This window comes from Carica papaya, chromosome 4 (assembly GCF_054855325.1).
Source record: "Carica papaya isolate Zhongbai chromosome 4, ASM5485532v1, whole genome shotgun sequence".
Lineage (NCBI taxonomy): Eukaryota > Viridiplantae > Streptophyta > Magnoliopsida > Brassicales > Caricaceae > Carica > Carica papaya.
In genome coordinates this window covers 11393145-11406825 of record NC_142312.1, presented here as the reverse complement: position 1 = coordinate 11406825, position 13681 = coordinate 11393145, and positions in this window count along the sequence as shown.

Here is a 13681-nt window from a genome sequence, read left to right as displayed (position 1 = left end):
GTGGGAGAGAGCGGACTGTGTGAGCAACGCGGAAGGAGATAGGGAGATGTTGTGGTGTGAGGATGTAGTCTGAGAGAGAGATAGGTAGAGGCAGTGGAGAAACGCTGGGAAAGGGAAGGATCCGTGGGGTGAGTGAGGTGAGAAGGATGGTGTGGCGGGAGGTTGTAGCTGAGAGAGAGACATAGAGAGAGAGATAGGGAGAGGCAATGGGCGAACGCTGGGGAAGGGAAGAATCCGCAGGGTGAGTGAGGTGAGAATGATGGTGTGGCGTGATGGTGTGGCGGGAGGTTGTAGCCCGAGAGAGAGTTAGGGAGAGGCAGGGAGTGAATGTTAGAAATGGGAAGGATCCACCGGGTGAGTGAGATGCTTGGGGAAATGGAGTGGGGTAGCTGGAGCCTTGGGGGAAGAAGGACGAGGTGAGTAGGGGCAATTAGGACATGTTTCAGGCAGCGGGCAGAGAGAGAGACAGTGGACGAAAAGGAGTGGTGTGTGTGTGTGTGGCCTATGGGGGTCGATAGGTAGATGATGGTTGTCGAGGTTGGTGACGCAAGTGAATGAAAATGGTGTGCGTGCGTGGCCTGGTATAGGTCTAGAGATGGTTAGTGGTCGTCGATATCGGTGACGAGAGGGAATGATCAGAGTGTGTGTGAGTGGCCTGGTATAGGTCGAGATATGGCTAATGATCGCCAATGTTGGTGACGCAAGTGAATGAAAATGGTGTGCGTGCGTGGCCTGGTATAGGTCGAGATATGGTTAGTGGTCGCCGATATCGGTGACGAGAAGGAATGATCAGAGTGTGTGTGAGTGGCCTGGTATAGGTCGAGAGATGGCTAACGGTTGACGATGGTGGTGACGGGAGAGAAGGATTAGAGTGTGTGTGTGTGGCTTGATAGGGGGTCGATAGGTGAATGATGGTCGCCGCTGTTGGTGACAAAAATCAAGTGAATGAAAATGGTGTGCGTGCGTGGCCTGGTATAGGTCGAGAGATGGTTAGTGGTCGCCGCTATCGGTGACGAGAGGGGAATCAGAGTATGTGTGAGTGGCCTGGTATAGGTCAAGAGATGGCTAACGGTCACCGATGTTGGTGACGGAAGTGAATGAAAATTGGGTGTGTGTGAGTGGCCTGTTATAGGTCGTGAGATGGCTAACGGTCGCCGATGGTGATGACGGGAGAGAAGGATTAGAGTGTGTGTGTGTGTGGCCTGATAGTGGGTCGATAGGTGAATGATGGTCACCGCTGTTGGTGACGAAAATGATTGAAACTCGTGTGCGTGCGTGGCCCCCTAGGGGTCGATAGGTGTTAATGGTTGCCAATCTTGGCGGTGAATGGTATCTCTGGCACGCTTGGAGTGCCGTCAGGGAACGGACACCTAGGGTAGGTAGAGTTGTAGGTGCAGGAGGGAAAATTTGAGTTTAGTAGTGAAATATTGGTAGAGGCATAGGGTTTTATATTGTTGCATTTCACGCATGTATTTTGAGTTTTACCGTACTGAGTTAAATGAACTCACTCTTTCCTTTTTACAGATGATGTAGGGACGGAGTCTGGATCGAAGTTGTTGGATTCCGAACCTAGTGTGTAGAGTACAGGATGAAGAGTTTCGTTTTGTTTTGACTGAATGGAATATGTAGAATTGATGGTAGCATAGATATTGAGTATGGTTGTATTGTGTGCGATGTCTTGTCCATGATTGTAGGATTATCTTGATCATTGGATAATGGATTATGCTAGTGTTTCCTTGTGCATGACCGTTTTGTTATGGAATTGGTTGCTTGTTAAGTACGTCCAACATGAAAAAAAAAATGGGGCGTTACAATTGGTATCAGAGCAAATTAAGAGTACTAATGATGGGTGCCACTATTATGCAGGTGAGTCGAGGGAGGTCAGGAAGAAGGGTAGGGGCCGACCCCGTCGTGAGCCCACCCTAGGGGCCCCACGATGAGCCCCGGGATTTCACCATGTACCACTCGCTGCATTTCAAGGGCCACCCCCGTGTCACACTGTGCCCCCTCCCGTACAGCCGAGACACGCTGCTTGTCCATCGGCAACCCATGCAGAGCAGTCCGGCGTACAGCAGGAGGACTTTAACCGGCTGTGCAGAGTGGTTGAGAGCCTAGCTACCATGATTAGAGATAGAGAGTTGTGGACAGAGGCAGCATCGGTGCCACAACAAGGGGTCCCCATAGGGGGGGTGGATACGAGCAATATTGAGAAATACCGAAGGCTGAACCCTCCTACCTTCATTGGGGGGTCTGACCCACTAGTGGCGGAGGATTGGATAAAGGAGACAGAAAAATTATTCAAAGTGATGACTGTGACTATAGAACAGAGAGTACAGCTGGCTGCATTCATGTTAAGAGGGTCCGCTGAACGCTGGTGGAAATTGAAAAGAGGGGCCTTAGTCCCACCAATCACCTGGGAAGTCTTCCTAGAAGCTTTCAATGTAGAGTATTTTCCAGATTTTCTAAGACAGTGAAAGGAAGCGGAATTTACTGAACTTAGACAAGGGAGGTTGTCTGTGGTGGAGTACGCCGAGAGATATATAGATTTGGGCCGGTTTGCGCCCGAAGTCATGATGAATGAAACTAAGAAGGCCCGATAGTTTAAGAAGGGGTTACGGTCAGAATTGTATCACCAAGTGGCTATATTTGCATTGCCTACATATCAGATGGTATTGGAGAAGGCACAGTTGATAGAGGCAATGTATAAGGAACAGACTAACAATAATAAAGGACCCTCCAGTTATAGACGACGGCCACCATCTTCTAGTCAAACAGAGAAGAGGCAAAGAGTGGTTCAGGTGGAAGTCCCGGGTCATCAGATGGCCCCGAGCAGCGGGATATGCCCATGGTGTGGTAAAAACCATGGAGGACGGCCATGTATGAGTGGCAATCGAAGCTGCTATTGGTGTGGGAGAACACAAAACTTTGTACGAGATTGCCCCCTGACGAGAGAGTCTGGTCAGTCGTTGCTTCAAGGGCGGGTGTTTGCCATGACTGTTCCGAAGGCGGCCGCTACTTCAGGAGTAATGCAAGGTATACTTTACATTTCGAATATTCCTGCTAGAGTACTAATTGACACTGGTGCCACACATTCATTTGTATCGCCTAGGTTCGCATCTAGACTAAGGATAGAGCCTCGGGGGTTGGACCGGGCATTGGTAATATCTACGTCAACTAATGGCGCTTTATCTACTGATGTAATGTTTGACTCTTGTGGGGTAGAGATAGAGGGGAGGAAGTTAAAGGTAGACTTAATTTTGCTAGACATATAAGATTTTGATGTAATACTGGGTATGGATTGGCTTGCAGCCCACCACGCCCATGTAGATTGTTTTCGCAAGAGGGTAGTGTTTAAATTGCTAAACGAAGAATCTGTTTCTGTATGGGGAAAATCAATGAATAAATGAGTGTTACGTTGAAAGATATGTTAGTATGAATATATGCAAGAATTACCGTTTATCTATGTCCTTGACAGGGAACGAGGGTAGGAGACTTGCACTCCAGGAGATACCAGTGGTCAGGGATTTTTCGGACGTATTTTCGGATGACCTACCGGGGCTGCCACCCAGTAGAGAGGTCGAGTTCACAATAGAACTTCAGCCCGGCACCCAGTCCATTTCCAAGGTTCCCTACAGGATGGCGAAGTCAGAACTAATGGAGTTAAGTACACAGTTACAAGAGTTGTTGGATAAGAAATTTATTCGACCTAGCGTGTCACCGTGGGGGGCCCCGGTATTGTTTGTTAAGAAAAAGGACGGGACTATGAGAATGTGTATTGATTATAGAGAACTGAACCAAGTGACAATAAAGAATAAGTATCCATTGCCCAGGATCGACGATTTATTTGATCAGTTACAAGGGGCACAAGTATTTTCAAAAATAGATCTGCGGTCGGGATATCATCAGCTACGGGTAAGAGCCGAAGACATTGCTAAGACGGCGTTCCGTACCAGGTATGAGCATTATGAGTTCTTAGTGATGCCTTTTGGGTTAATAAATGTGCCTGCGGTGTTTATGGATCTGATGAATCGGGTGTTCCGACCCCTACTGGATCGCTATGTCATTTTCTTTATAGATGACATATTAATCTATTCGAAGGATTCGGGGGAGCATGCAGAACATCTAGCAACGGTGCTAGGGATGCTCCAGAAGGCCAAATTGTATGCCAAGTTTAGTAAATGTGAGTTCTAGTTGGATCAGATAGCATTTTTGGGCCACATTGTGTCGAGAGATGGGATATCGGTGGACCCAACAAAGATAGAAGTAGTGGTGAAGTGGGAAAGGCCTAAGACTGTGACAGAGATCAGAAGTTTCTTAGGGTTGGCGGGGTACTGCCGTCGATTTATGCGAGGGTTCTCGAGTATTGCGACACCTCTTACCAAGTTAACAAAAAAAATGTGAAGTTTGAGTGGGATGAGAAGTGTGAGAGCAGTTTTCAAAAGTTGAAATGCAGCTTGACTACTACCCCAATATTGGCAATCCCGTCGGGAGAAGGTGATTTTGCAATGTATAGTGATGCATCTCATGTGGGGTTGGGGTGTGTATTAATGCAACGGGGGAAGGTTATAGCATACGGGTCCCGACAGCTAAGGACACACGAACGGAATTATCCAACACATGATTTAGAGTTGGCTGCAGTAGTCTATGCACTAAAGTTGTGACGACACTACTTATATGGGAAAACCTTTGAAATTTATACAGATCATAAAAGTCTACAGTATTTATTCACACAGTGGGAATTGAATATGCGACAGAGAAGATGGATGGATCTGTTGAAAGATTTCGACTGTAGGATCCGGTATCACCCTGGACGGGAAAATATGGTGGCAGATGCTCTCAGTCGTAAGAGTACAGGGGTACTAGGCCATTTGATGGTGTCTGAGTGGAGTCTGCAGAAAGCCATGCAACACCTGTGTATTCAAGATGGGGACAACGGAAGGTATGTGGCTAGTTTGAGGGCACAATTGACCTTGGTACAGAAAATAAGAGAAGGACAATTGGTGGACGTCGAGATACAGAGGATTCAGAAGGGGATAGAACAGGGGACAGTGGGAAATTTTGGTGTGAGAGATGATGGAATACTTAGGTTTCAAACTAGAATGTGTGTCCCTAGGGATCGGGCAATACGAGAAGAAGTACTCAGTGAAGCACATGATACCAAGTTTGCTATACACCCGGGGAGTACTAAGATGTATTTAAACCTACAGAAAAGTTTCTGGTGGAGAGGCATGAAGAGGGATGTGGTGGAGTATGTGTCTAAGTGCTTGATATGCCAACAAGTTAAGGCAGAGCATCAGAGGCCTGGGGGTTTGTTACAGCCATTACCTATACCCGAGTGGAAGTGGGAGCATGTATCTATAGATTTTGTGACCGGATTGCCAGGTAATCGTAAGAAACATGATAGTATTTGGGTGGTGGTTGATCGCCTAACTAAATCTTCTCATTTCTTAGCAATGAAAGTGACGGATTCCGTGGAGCAGTTGGCCAGACTGTATGTCAAGGAGGTGGTGAGGTTACACGACGTTCCTGGCATAATTTACAAGCGGCTCAGAGTAGGCAGAAGGGGTACGCCGACAATCGTAGGAGAGATTTGAGCTTTGAAGTAGGGGATCATGTGTTCCTGAAGGTATCCCCCATGAAGGGTCTATTGAGATTTGGGAAGAAAGAAAAGTTAAGTCCCTGATTCATAGGGCCGTTTGAGATCTTAGAGAAGGTACGGGTGGTTGCGTACAGAGTAGCGCTCCCTCCTCAGTATAGTGGGGTTCACAATGTGTTTCACATATACCTACTACAAAAATATCACCCGAATCTGAATCATATTCTAAGGTGGGAATCATTACAGTTGGAAAGAGACTGGTCTTATGAAGAAGAGCCAATTCGGGTGCTTGAACGACAAGAGAGAAGGTTGAGAAGCAGGGTGATACCTATGGTGAAGGTACAATGGAGGAATCATGCGGCGGAGGAGGCAACATGGGAACGAGAGGACGAGATGAGGCGAAATTATCCAAGATTGTTCAAAGGTAAGATAACAAATTTGAGGGACCAAATTTTTATTTTAGGGGGGGAGTATATGTAATAACTGGAAAAAGAGAAAGAAAAAAAAAGAGAGAGAGGGAAGGGAAAAACGACGTCGTTTTGGAAAAGGAAAAACGACGTCGTTTTGTAAGGGGGAAAACGATGCCGTTTTGAGGAAAAATTGGGGTGATTTAAGTAGGGGCAGGGGAAGAAAGAGAGGAATAAGGGAAAAGAAAAAAGGGGGAAAAAGAGAGCAGAGGAAGAAGGGGAGCGGGAGAGAGAGAGAGGAGGAAGGAAGGTTCCAGAAGGAGGGAGAAAGGAAGTGGAGCGGAGAGAAGAGGAGATTGCGGACGGTGATAGCACATTCGGCCAAAAGAGGGAAAAATGGAAATGGGAGGTACGGTACCAAACTCTAAATGTGTGTGTTGATTTGATTGTGAAATGGTTGGATGCGTGGCGTGCGTGGCCACGGCTTACGGACGTAGTGGTATACGGAAGAGGCTGGGTAAGGATGTGTAGTGAGGCGGGTGGAAGGAAGCGGACCGAGTGAGGATCGCGGGAGGAGAGAGAGAGAAGGTGACGGTACGGGCGGAGGTCGGGAGAGAGATAAGAGTGCAGAGTGAGTGGAGGTCGAGAGAGAGAAAAGAGGTGCGCGAACGAAGGAAGTGACCGCGTGAGGATCGCGGGAGGAGAGAGAGAGAAGGTGACGGTACGGGCGGGAAAACGGTGTGGGAGAGAGCGGACTGTGTGAGCAACGCGGAAGGAGATAGGGAGATGTTGTGGTGTGAGGACGTAGTCTGAGAGAGAGATAGGTAGAGGCAGTGGGGAAATGCTGGGGAAGGGAAGGATTCGCAGGGTGAGTGAGGTGAAAAGGATGGTGTGGCGTGATGGTGTGGCGGGAGGTTGTAGCCGAGAGAGAGACAGAGAGAGAGAGATAGGGAGAGGCAGTGGGTGAACGCTGGGGAAAGGAAGAATCCGCAGGGTGAGTGAGGTGAGAAGGATGGTGTGGTGTGATGGTGTGGCGGGAGATTGTAGCCCGAAAGAGAGTTAGGGAGAGGCAGGGAGTGAATGTTGGAGAAGGGAAGGATCCACTGGGTGAATGAGATGCTTGGGGAAATAGAGTGGGATAGTTGGAGCCTTGGGGGAAAAAGGACGGGGTGAGTAGGGGCAATTAGGACATGTCCCAGGCAGCGGGTGGAGAGAGAGACAGTGGACGAGAAGGAGTGGTGTATGTGTGTGTGGTCGTTGGGGGTCGATAGGTAGACGATGGTTGCCGAGGTTGGTGACGCAAGTGAATGAAAATGGTGTGCGTGCGTGGCCTAGTATAGGTCGAGAGATGGTTAGTGGTCACCGATATCGGTGACGAGAGGGAATGATCAGAGTGTGTGTGAGTGGCCTGGTATAGGTCGAGAGATGGCTAACGGTCGCCGATGTTGGTGACGCAAGTGAATGAAAATGGTGTGCGTGCGTGGCCTGGTATAGGTCGAGAGATGGTTAGTGGTCGCCGATATCGGTGACGAGAGGGAATGATCAGAGTGTGTGTGAGTGGCCTGGTATAGGTCGAGAGATGGCTAACGGTCGGCGATGGTGGTGACGGGAGAGAAGGATTAGAGTGTGTGTGTGTGTGGCCTGATAGGGGGTCGATAGGTGAATGATGGTCGCCGCTGTTGGTGACGAAAATCAAGTGAATGAAAATGGTGTGCGTGCGTAGCCTGGTATAGGTCGAGAGATGGTTAGTGGTCGCCGATATCGGTGACGAGAGGGAATGATCAGAGTGTGTGTGAGTGGCCTGGTATAGGTCGAGAGATGGCTAACGGTCGCCGATGTTGGTGACGCAAGTGAATGAAAATTGGGTGTGTGTGAGTGGCCTGGTATAGGGCGTGAGATGGCTAACGATCGCCGATGGTGGTGACGGGAGAGAAGGATTAGAGTGTGTGTGTGTGGCCTGATAGGGGATCGATAGGTGAATGATGGTCGCCGCTGTTGGTGACGAAAATGATTAAAACTCGTGTGCGTGCGTGGCCCACTAGGGGTCAATAGGTGTTAATGGTTGCCAATCTTGGCGGTGAATGGTATCACTGGCACGCCTGGAGTGCCATCAACGAAGGGACACCTAGGGTAGGTAGAGTTGTAGTTGTAGGAGGGAAAATTGGAGTTCAGTAGTGAACTATTGGTAGAGGAATAGGGTTTTATATTGTTGCATTTCACGCATGTATTTTGAGTTTTATCATACTGAGTTAAATGAACTCACTCTTTCCTTTTTACAGATGATGTAGGGACGAAGTCTGGATCGAAGTTGTTGGATTCCGAACCTAGTGTGTAGAGTATAGGATGAAGAGTTTCGTTTTGTTTTGACTGAATGAAATATGTAGAATTGATGGTAGCATAGATATTGAGTATGGTTGTATTGTGTGCGATGTCTTGTCCATGATTGTAGGATTATCTTGATCATTGGATAATGGATTATGCTAGTGTTTCCTTGTGCATGACCATTTTGTTATGGAATTGGTTGCTTGTTAGGTACGTCCAACATGAAAAAAAAAAATGGGTCGTTACACATACTATCTACCCTATTACTAGTTATTACACACTCAATCATGCCAAATGACGAAAACATTATTGCCCTGTTCCTCTATCTGCTAGGCTCAGAAATCAGCAACTCCGATCCCGACTCCATCCCTACTCCATCTGTAAATAATAAGGAGTGAGTATATACAACTCAGTACAGTAACAATTAAGTTACAAGCATCATATACCACAATAGGGAACTCAAAGGTCTTATATATACTCCACCTACTCAACCTAATACCTATCCTTGGTAATTTAAACAATTATGCAAGTTACTTGTGACCGCCCCTCGACGTCCCCTAACCGTACAAATACTCTCACCCGTCACCAGTATCGGCGATCACCAATAAATTGCCTATTTTTCAACCCCTAATAGGCCACACACACACACAGATACCATTCTCACCCGTCACCAGTATCGGCGCTCACCAATAAACCTCCTATCTCTCGACCCCTAATAGACCACACACACACAGATACCATTTCCACCTGTCACCAGTATCGGCGACCACCAATAAACCGCCTATCTCTCGACCCCTAATAGGCCACGCACACACACAGATACCATTCCCACCCATCACCAGTATCGGCGACCACCAACAAACTGCCTATCCCTCGACCCTTAATAGGCCACGCACACACCCAAATACCATTCTTTTCCATCACCAATATCTGTGACCAAACCCCTTCCTGTCGGGGTCTCCCAACCATCACCACCTTCGGCGATCAACTTACTTTTTCTAGGTAGTAACTACCCATATTGGCGTCCCCCAATGCTACCAACTCAAGGACCCCACCATCCCGTACTCGCTCCACCATGTTATCTTGAGGCTCTCCTATTCCTTTACCCGGGATACCAGCCCAACACACATCTCCCCATAGAACACACACTAACATTTCACACACATGCCGGTAATGTTCCCTCACCAATTATTACATTTACAACAACTATACCAACCTATATACAAGTCACACCCTCACACCACAGAACTACTAACACACCCCTATAGCAACCACCCATATCGGCGTCCCCCAATTCTACCAACTCAAGGACCCCACCATCCCGTACTCGCTCCACCCTGTTATTCTGAGGCTCTCCTATTCCTTTACTCGGTATACTAGCCCAACACACAACTTCCCCTAGAACACACACTAATATTTCACACACACGCCGGTAATGCTCCCTCGCTAACCATTACATTTACAGCAGCTATACCAACCTATATACAACCCACACCCTCACAGCACACAGCTACCAACACACCCCTATCCCGATACCTTAAACCATGCCTTATTGGCCTCTCTTTTCCTTTCCCAAATTTCCAGCATATACACTCTCTTCTCCGTCTATATCTATCTCTCCCTACGGTCATACTGCACTTCTCCTCTCACCCGAATCTCTTCCCACACACCGAACTCATCCTTATCCCTCATTCCACAGTCCACTCTAAGGAGCCCCTGTACAATCTTGAACTCTCCTCTCTCTCACGGAACTCACACACCGCTTTCCTTCTTCTTCTACCTCCCACGACCTATTCAAATATCACCACTCACACACTCATAATCACAACTCTCATCTCTCTCACAGAACACTCACCAACTTCCTTCTTCCTTCTCTCTCCTCCCGCGGCCTCCCCCATGCACCCTGCTCGCACACACACAATGTCACCTCGCCCTCACGGATCTCACTCTCTCCTCCCGCGGCCTTCACCATGTACTCACACTCATGTTACACAAAATAACCACACTCTCTCACGGATCTCTCCCACTCTCTAATCACACACTCACAATCACAACTGTCATATCTCTCACAGAACACTCACCTACTTCCTTCTCTCTCCTCCCGCGGCCTTCACCATGTACTCACACTCATGTTACATAAAATAACAACACTCTCTCACGGATCTCTCCCACTCTCCAACGTCTTCATTCTCTCTCTTCCCACGGCCTCCTCCGTGAGCACCTCCACGATTCTACCTGCCATCCACAACCTCTTGTCTCTACCTCGTAGTCTATTGCTCTACATACTAAATGGAACCTAGATTTCTCAACTTAAGATCACATATTCGAAATCACTCCACACCTATACAAGAACTCAAAATTTTACCGTACCTCCCATTTCTATCTTCTTTCCTCCCGCTGATCGCACCATCACCGTCCTCTTTCTTCTTCTCTCTCCCTTCTCGTTCCTCTCCGCTTCGGCTCCTCTCTCTCTCTTTCTCGAACCTTCTTTTCCCTCCCCGCTCTCTCTCTCATCTGCTTTCTCTTTCTTTTTCTTTTTCCTCCCCATTATCTCCCTTCTCTGTTTTTTCTTTTTTTTTTCTTTTTTTTTCCTCTTTCTTTCATTTCCCTCCCTTTTTCTCTTTTTCTTTTTTTTCTTTCCTTCCCATCTCCTATTTATACCCCACCTGTATCCCATCCTGTCCGTCCATCCTGCCTCATCCCAACCATTCACTCCCTCTTCTCCAAACGACGTCGTTTCCTCCTCCTCTTCTCCAAACGACGCCGTTTCCCCCTCCCCTTTTCCAAACGGCACCGTTTCACTCCAACCCTCTCCATATACCCATATATACATAGACGCCAGGATCTTCTCTCCTTTTTTTTCTAGTTATTACATATTATTACTAAAACATTCAAAAAAATAAAAATTGGAACAAAACTAAACATTCAATTAACAAAAATACTCTGATACTAATGTAAGAAAACTCATAAAATTAACATATAATCTATAAAATAATTTTATAACTTTTTTCCTAAAATCATTTTACATAGTATCACATACAATTACATTGATGGTTCGTTGTACTTCGAGCCCTACAATAGACGTATTTTTTGTGATTTTTTTAAAGTATTTTTTCTGAAAAAAATAAAATAGATAAAAATAAAAATGTCCCCATCTTTGACCTCTGAACAGCCGAAAGGAAAAAAAAATTGCATGTTCATTAATAGAATCTCTATTTCTAAACAACATTGATTTAAAAAAATACGTAATTCTCTCATTGCTTGTCTAAAATTATAAAAAATATCAAATTAAAGCTTTTAATCTCTACCTTCATATAAGACCAATATTGCATATATTTGAGTAATAAAAAACAAAAGTATTAAATGTAAAAAACTTCTATAACTCAAACATTCAACAAAAATACAAATTGGAAAAAAATTAAACATGCAATTAACCAAAATGCTCTGATACCAATGTTAGGAAACTCATAAAATTAACATATAATCTATAAAATAATTTTGTAACTTTTTTTCTACGATCATTTTGCATAGTATCGCATACAATCACATTAATGGTTCATTGTAGTTCAAGCTCTACAATAGACATTTTTCTGTGATTTTTTCAAAGTATTTTTTTAATAAAAAATAAAATAGATAAAAAGATAAAATTGTCCCATCATCAACCTCTAAACAACAAAAAGTAAAATAATTTGCAGGTTCATTAATAGAACCTCTATTTCTAAACAGTATTGATTTTAAAAAATACGTAACTCTCTCATTTTTTGTCCAAAAATTATAAAAAATATCAAATTAAAGCTTTTAATCTCTACCTTCATATAAGACCAATATTGCATATATTTGAGCAATAAAACACAAAAGTATTAACTATAAAAAAACTGTTATTACTCGAACATTCAACAAAAATGAAAATTGGAACAAAAATAAATATGCAATTAACCAAAATGCTATGATACCAATATTAGAAAACTCGTGGAATTAACATATAATCCATAAAATAATTCTTTAACTATTTTTTTAAGATCATTTTGCATAATTTCATATACAATCACATTAGTGGTTCATTGTAGTTCAAGCCTTACAATGGATATTTTTCTATAATTTTTTCAAAGTATTTTTCTGAAAAAACTAAAATTGATAAAAAGACAAGTGTCACAATCTTCAACTTCCGAAAAGCCGAAAAGAAAACAATTTGTAGGTTTATTGACAGAACTTCTATTTCTAAATAGAACTGATCTTAAAAAATTCATAACTCTATAATTTTTTGTCCAAAAATTATAAATAATATTTTAAATTAAATTTTTTGGTCTCTACTTTCATTTAAGACGAACATTGCATATATTTGAGTAATAGAAGACAAGAGCATTAAATCTAAAATATTTTTATTACTAAAACATTCAAAAAAATACAAACAAGAACAAAATTAAACATGCAATTAGCAAAAATACTCTGATACTAAAGTTAAAAAACTCATGAAATTAACATATAATCTATAAAAAAAATTTGTAACTCTTTTTCTAAGATAATTTTGCATAGTATCACATACAATCACATTAATGGTTCGTTGTAGTTCAAACCCTACAATAGATATTTTTCAGTGATTTTTTCAAAGTATTTTTTCTGAAAAGAAATATAATAGATGAAAAGATAAAAATGTCCCTATCTTCAATCTCTGAACTACCGTAAGGAAAAAAATTTACAGGTTTATTGACAGACCTTCGATTTCTAAATAGCATTGATTTTAAAAAATATATAACTCTCTTATTTTTTGTTTAAAAAATCCAAAAATTTTCAAATTAGAGCTTTCAGTCTCTACCTTCATACAGGACTAATATTGCATATATTTGAATAATAAAACACAAAAATATTAAATGTAAAAAACTGCTATTACTCGAATATTCAACAAAAATAAAAATTGAAACAAAATTAAACATGCAATTAACAAAAATGCTCTGATACAAATATTAGAAAACCCATAGAATTAACATATAACTCATAAATTCTTTAATTATTTTTCTAAGATCATTTTGCATAACTTCATATACAATCACGTTAATGGTTCATTGCAAGTTCATTTACAAAACCTCTATTTCTAAATAGCATTGATTTTAAAAAATAGATAACTCTATTATTTTTTGTTCAAAAATTATAAAAAAATATCAAATTAAAGCTTTTAATCTCTACCTTCATACAAGACCAATATTGCATATATTTGAGTAATAAAACACAAAAGTATTAAATGTAAAAAACTGGTATTACTCGAATATTCAACAAAAATGAAAATTAAAACAAAATTAAACATACAATTAACGAAAATACTCTCATACAAATATTAGAAAACCCATGTAATTAACATATA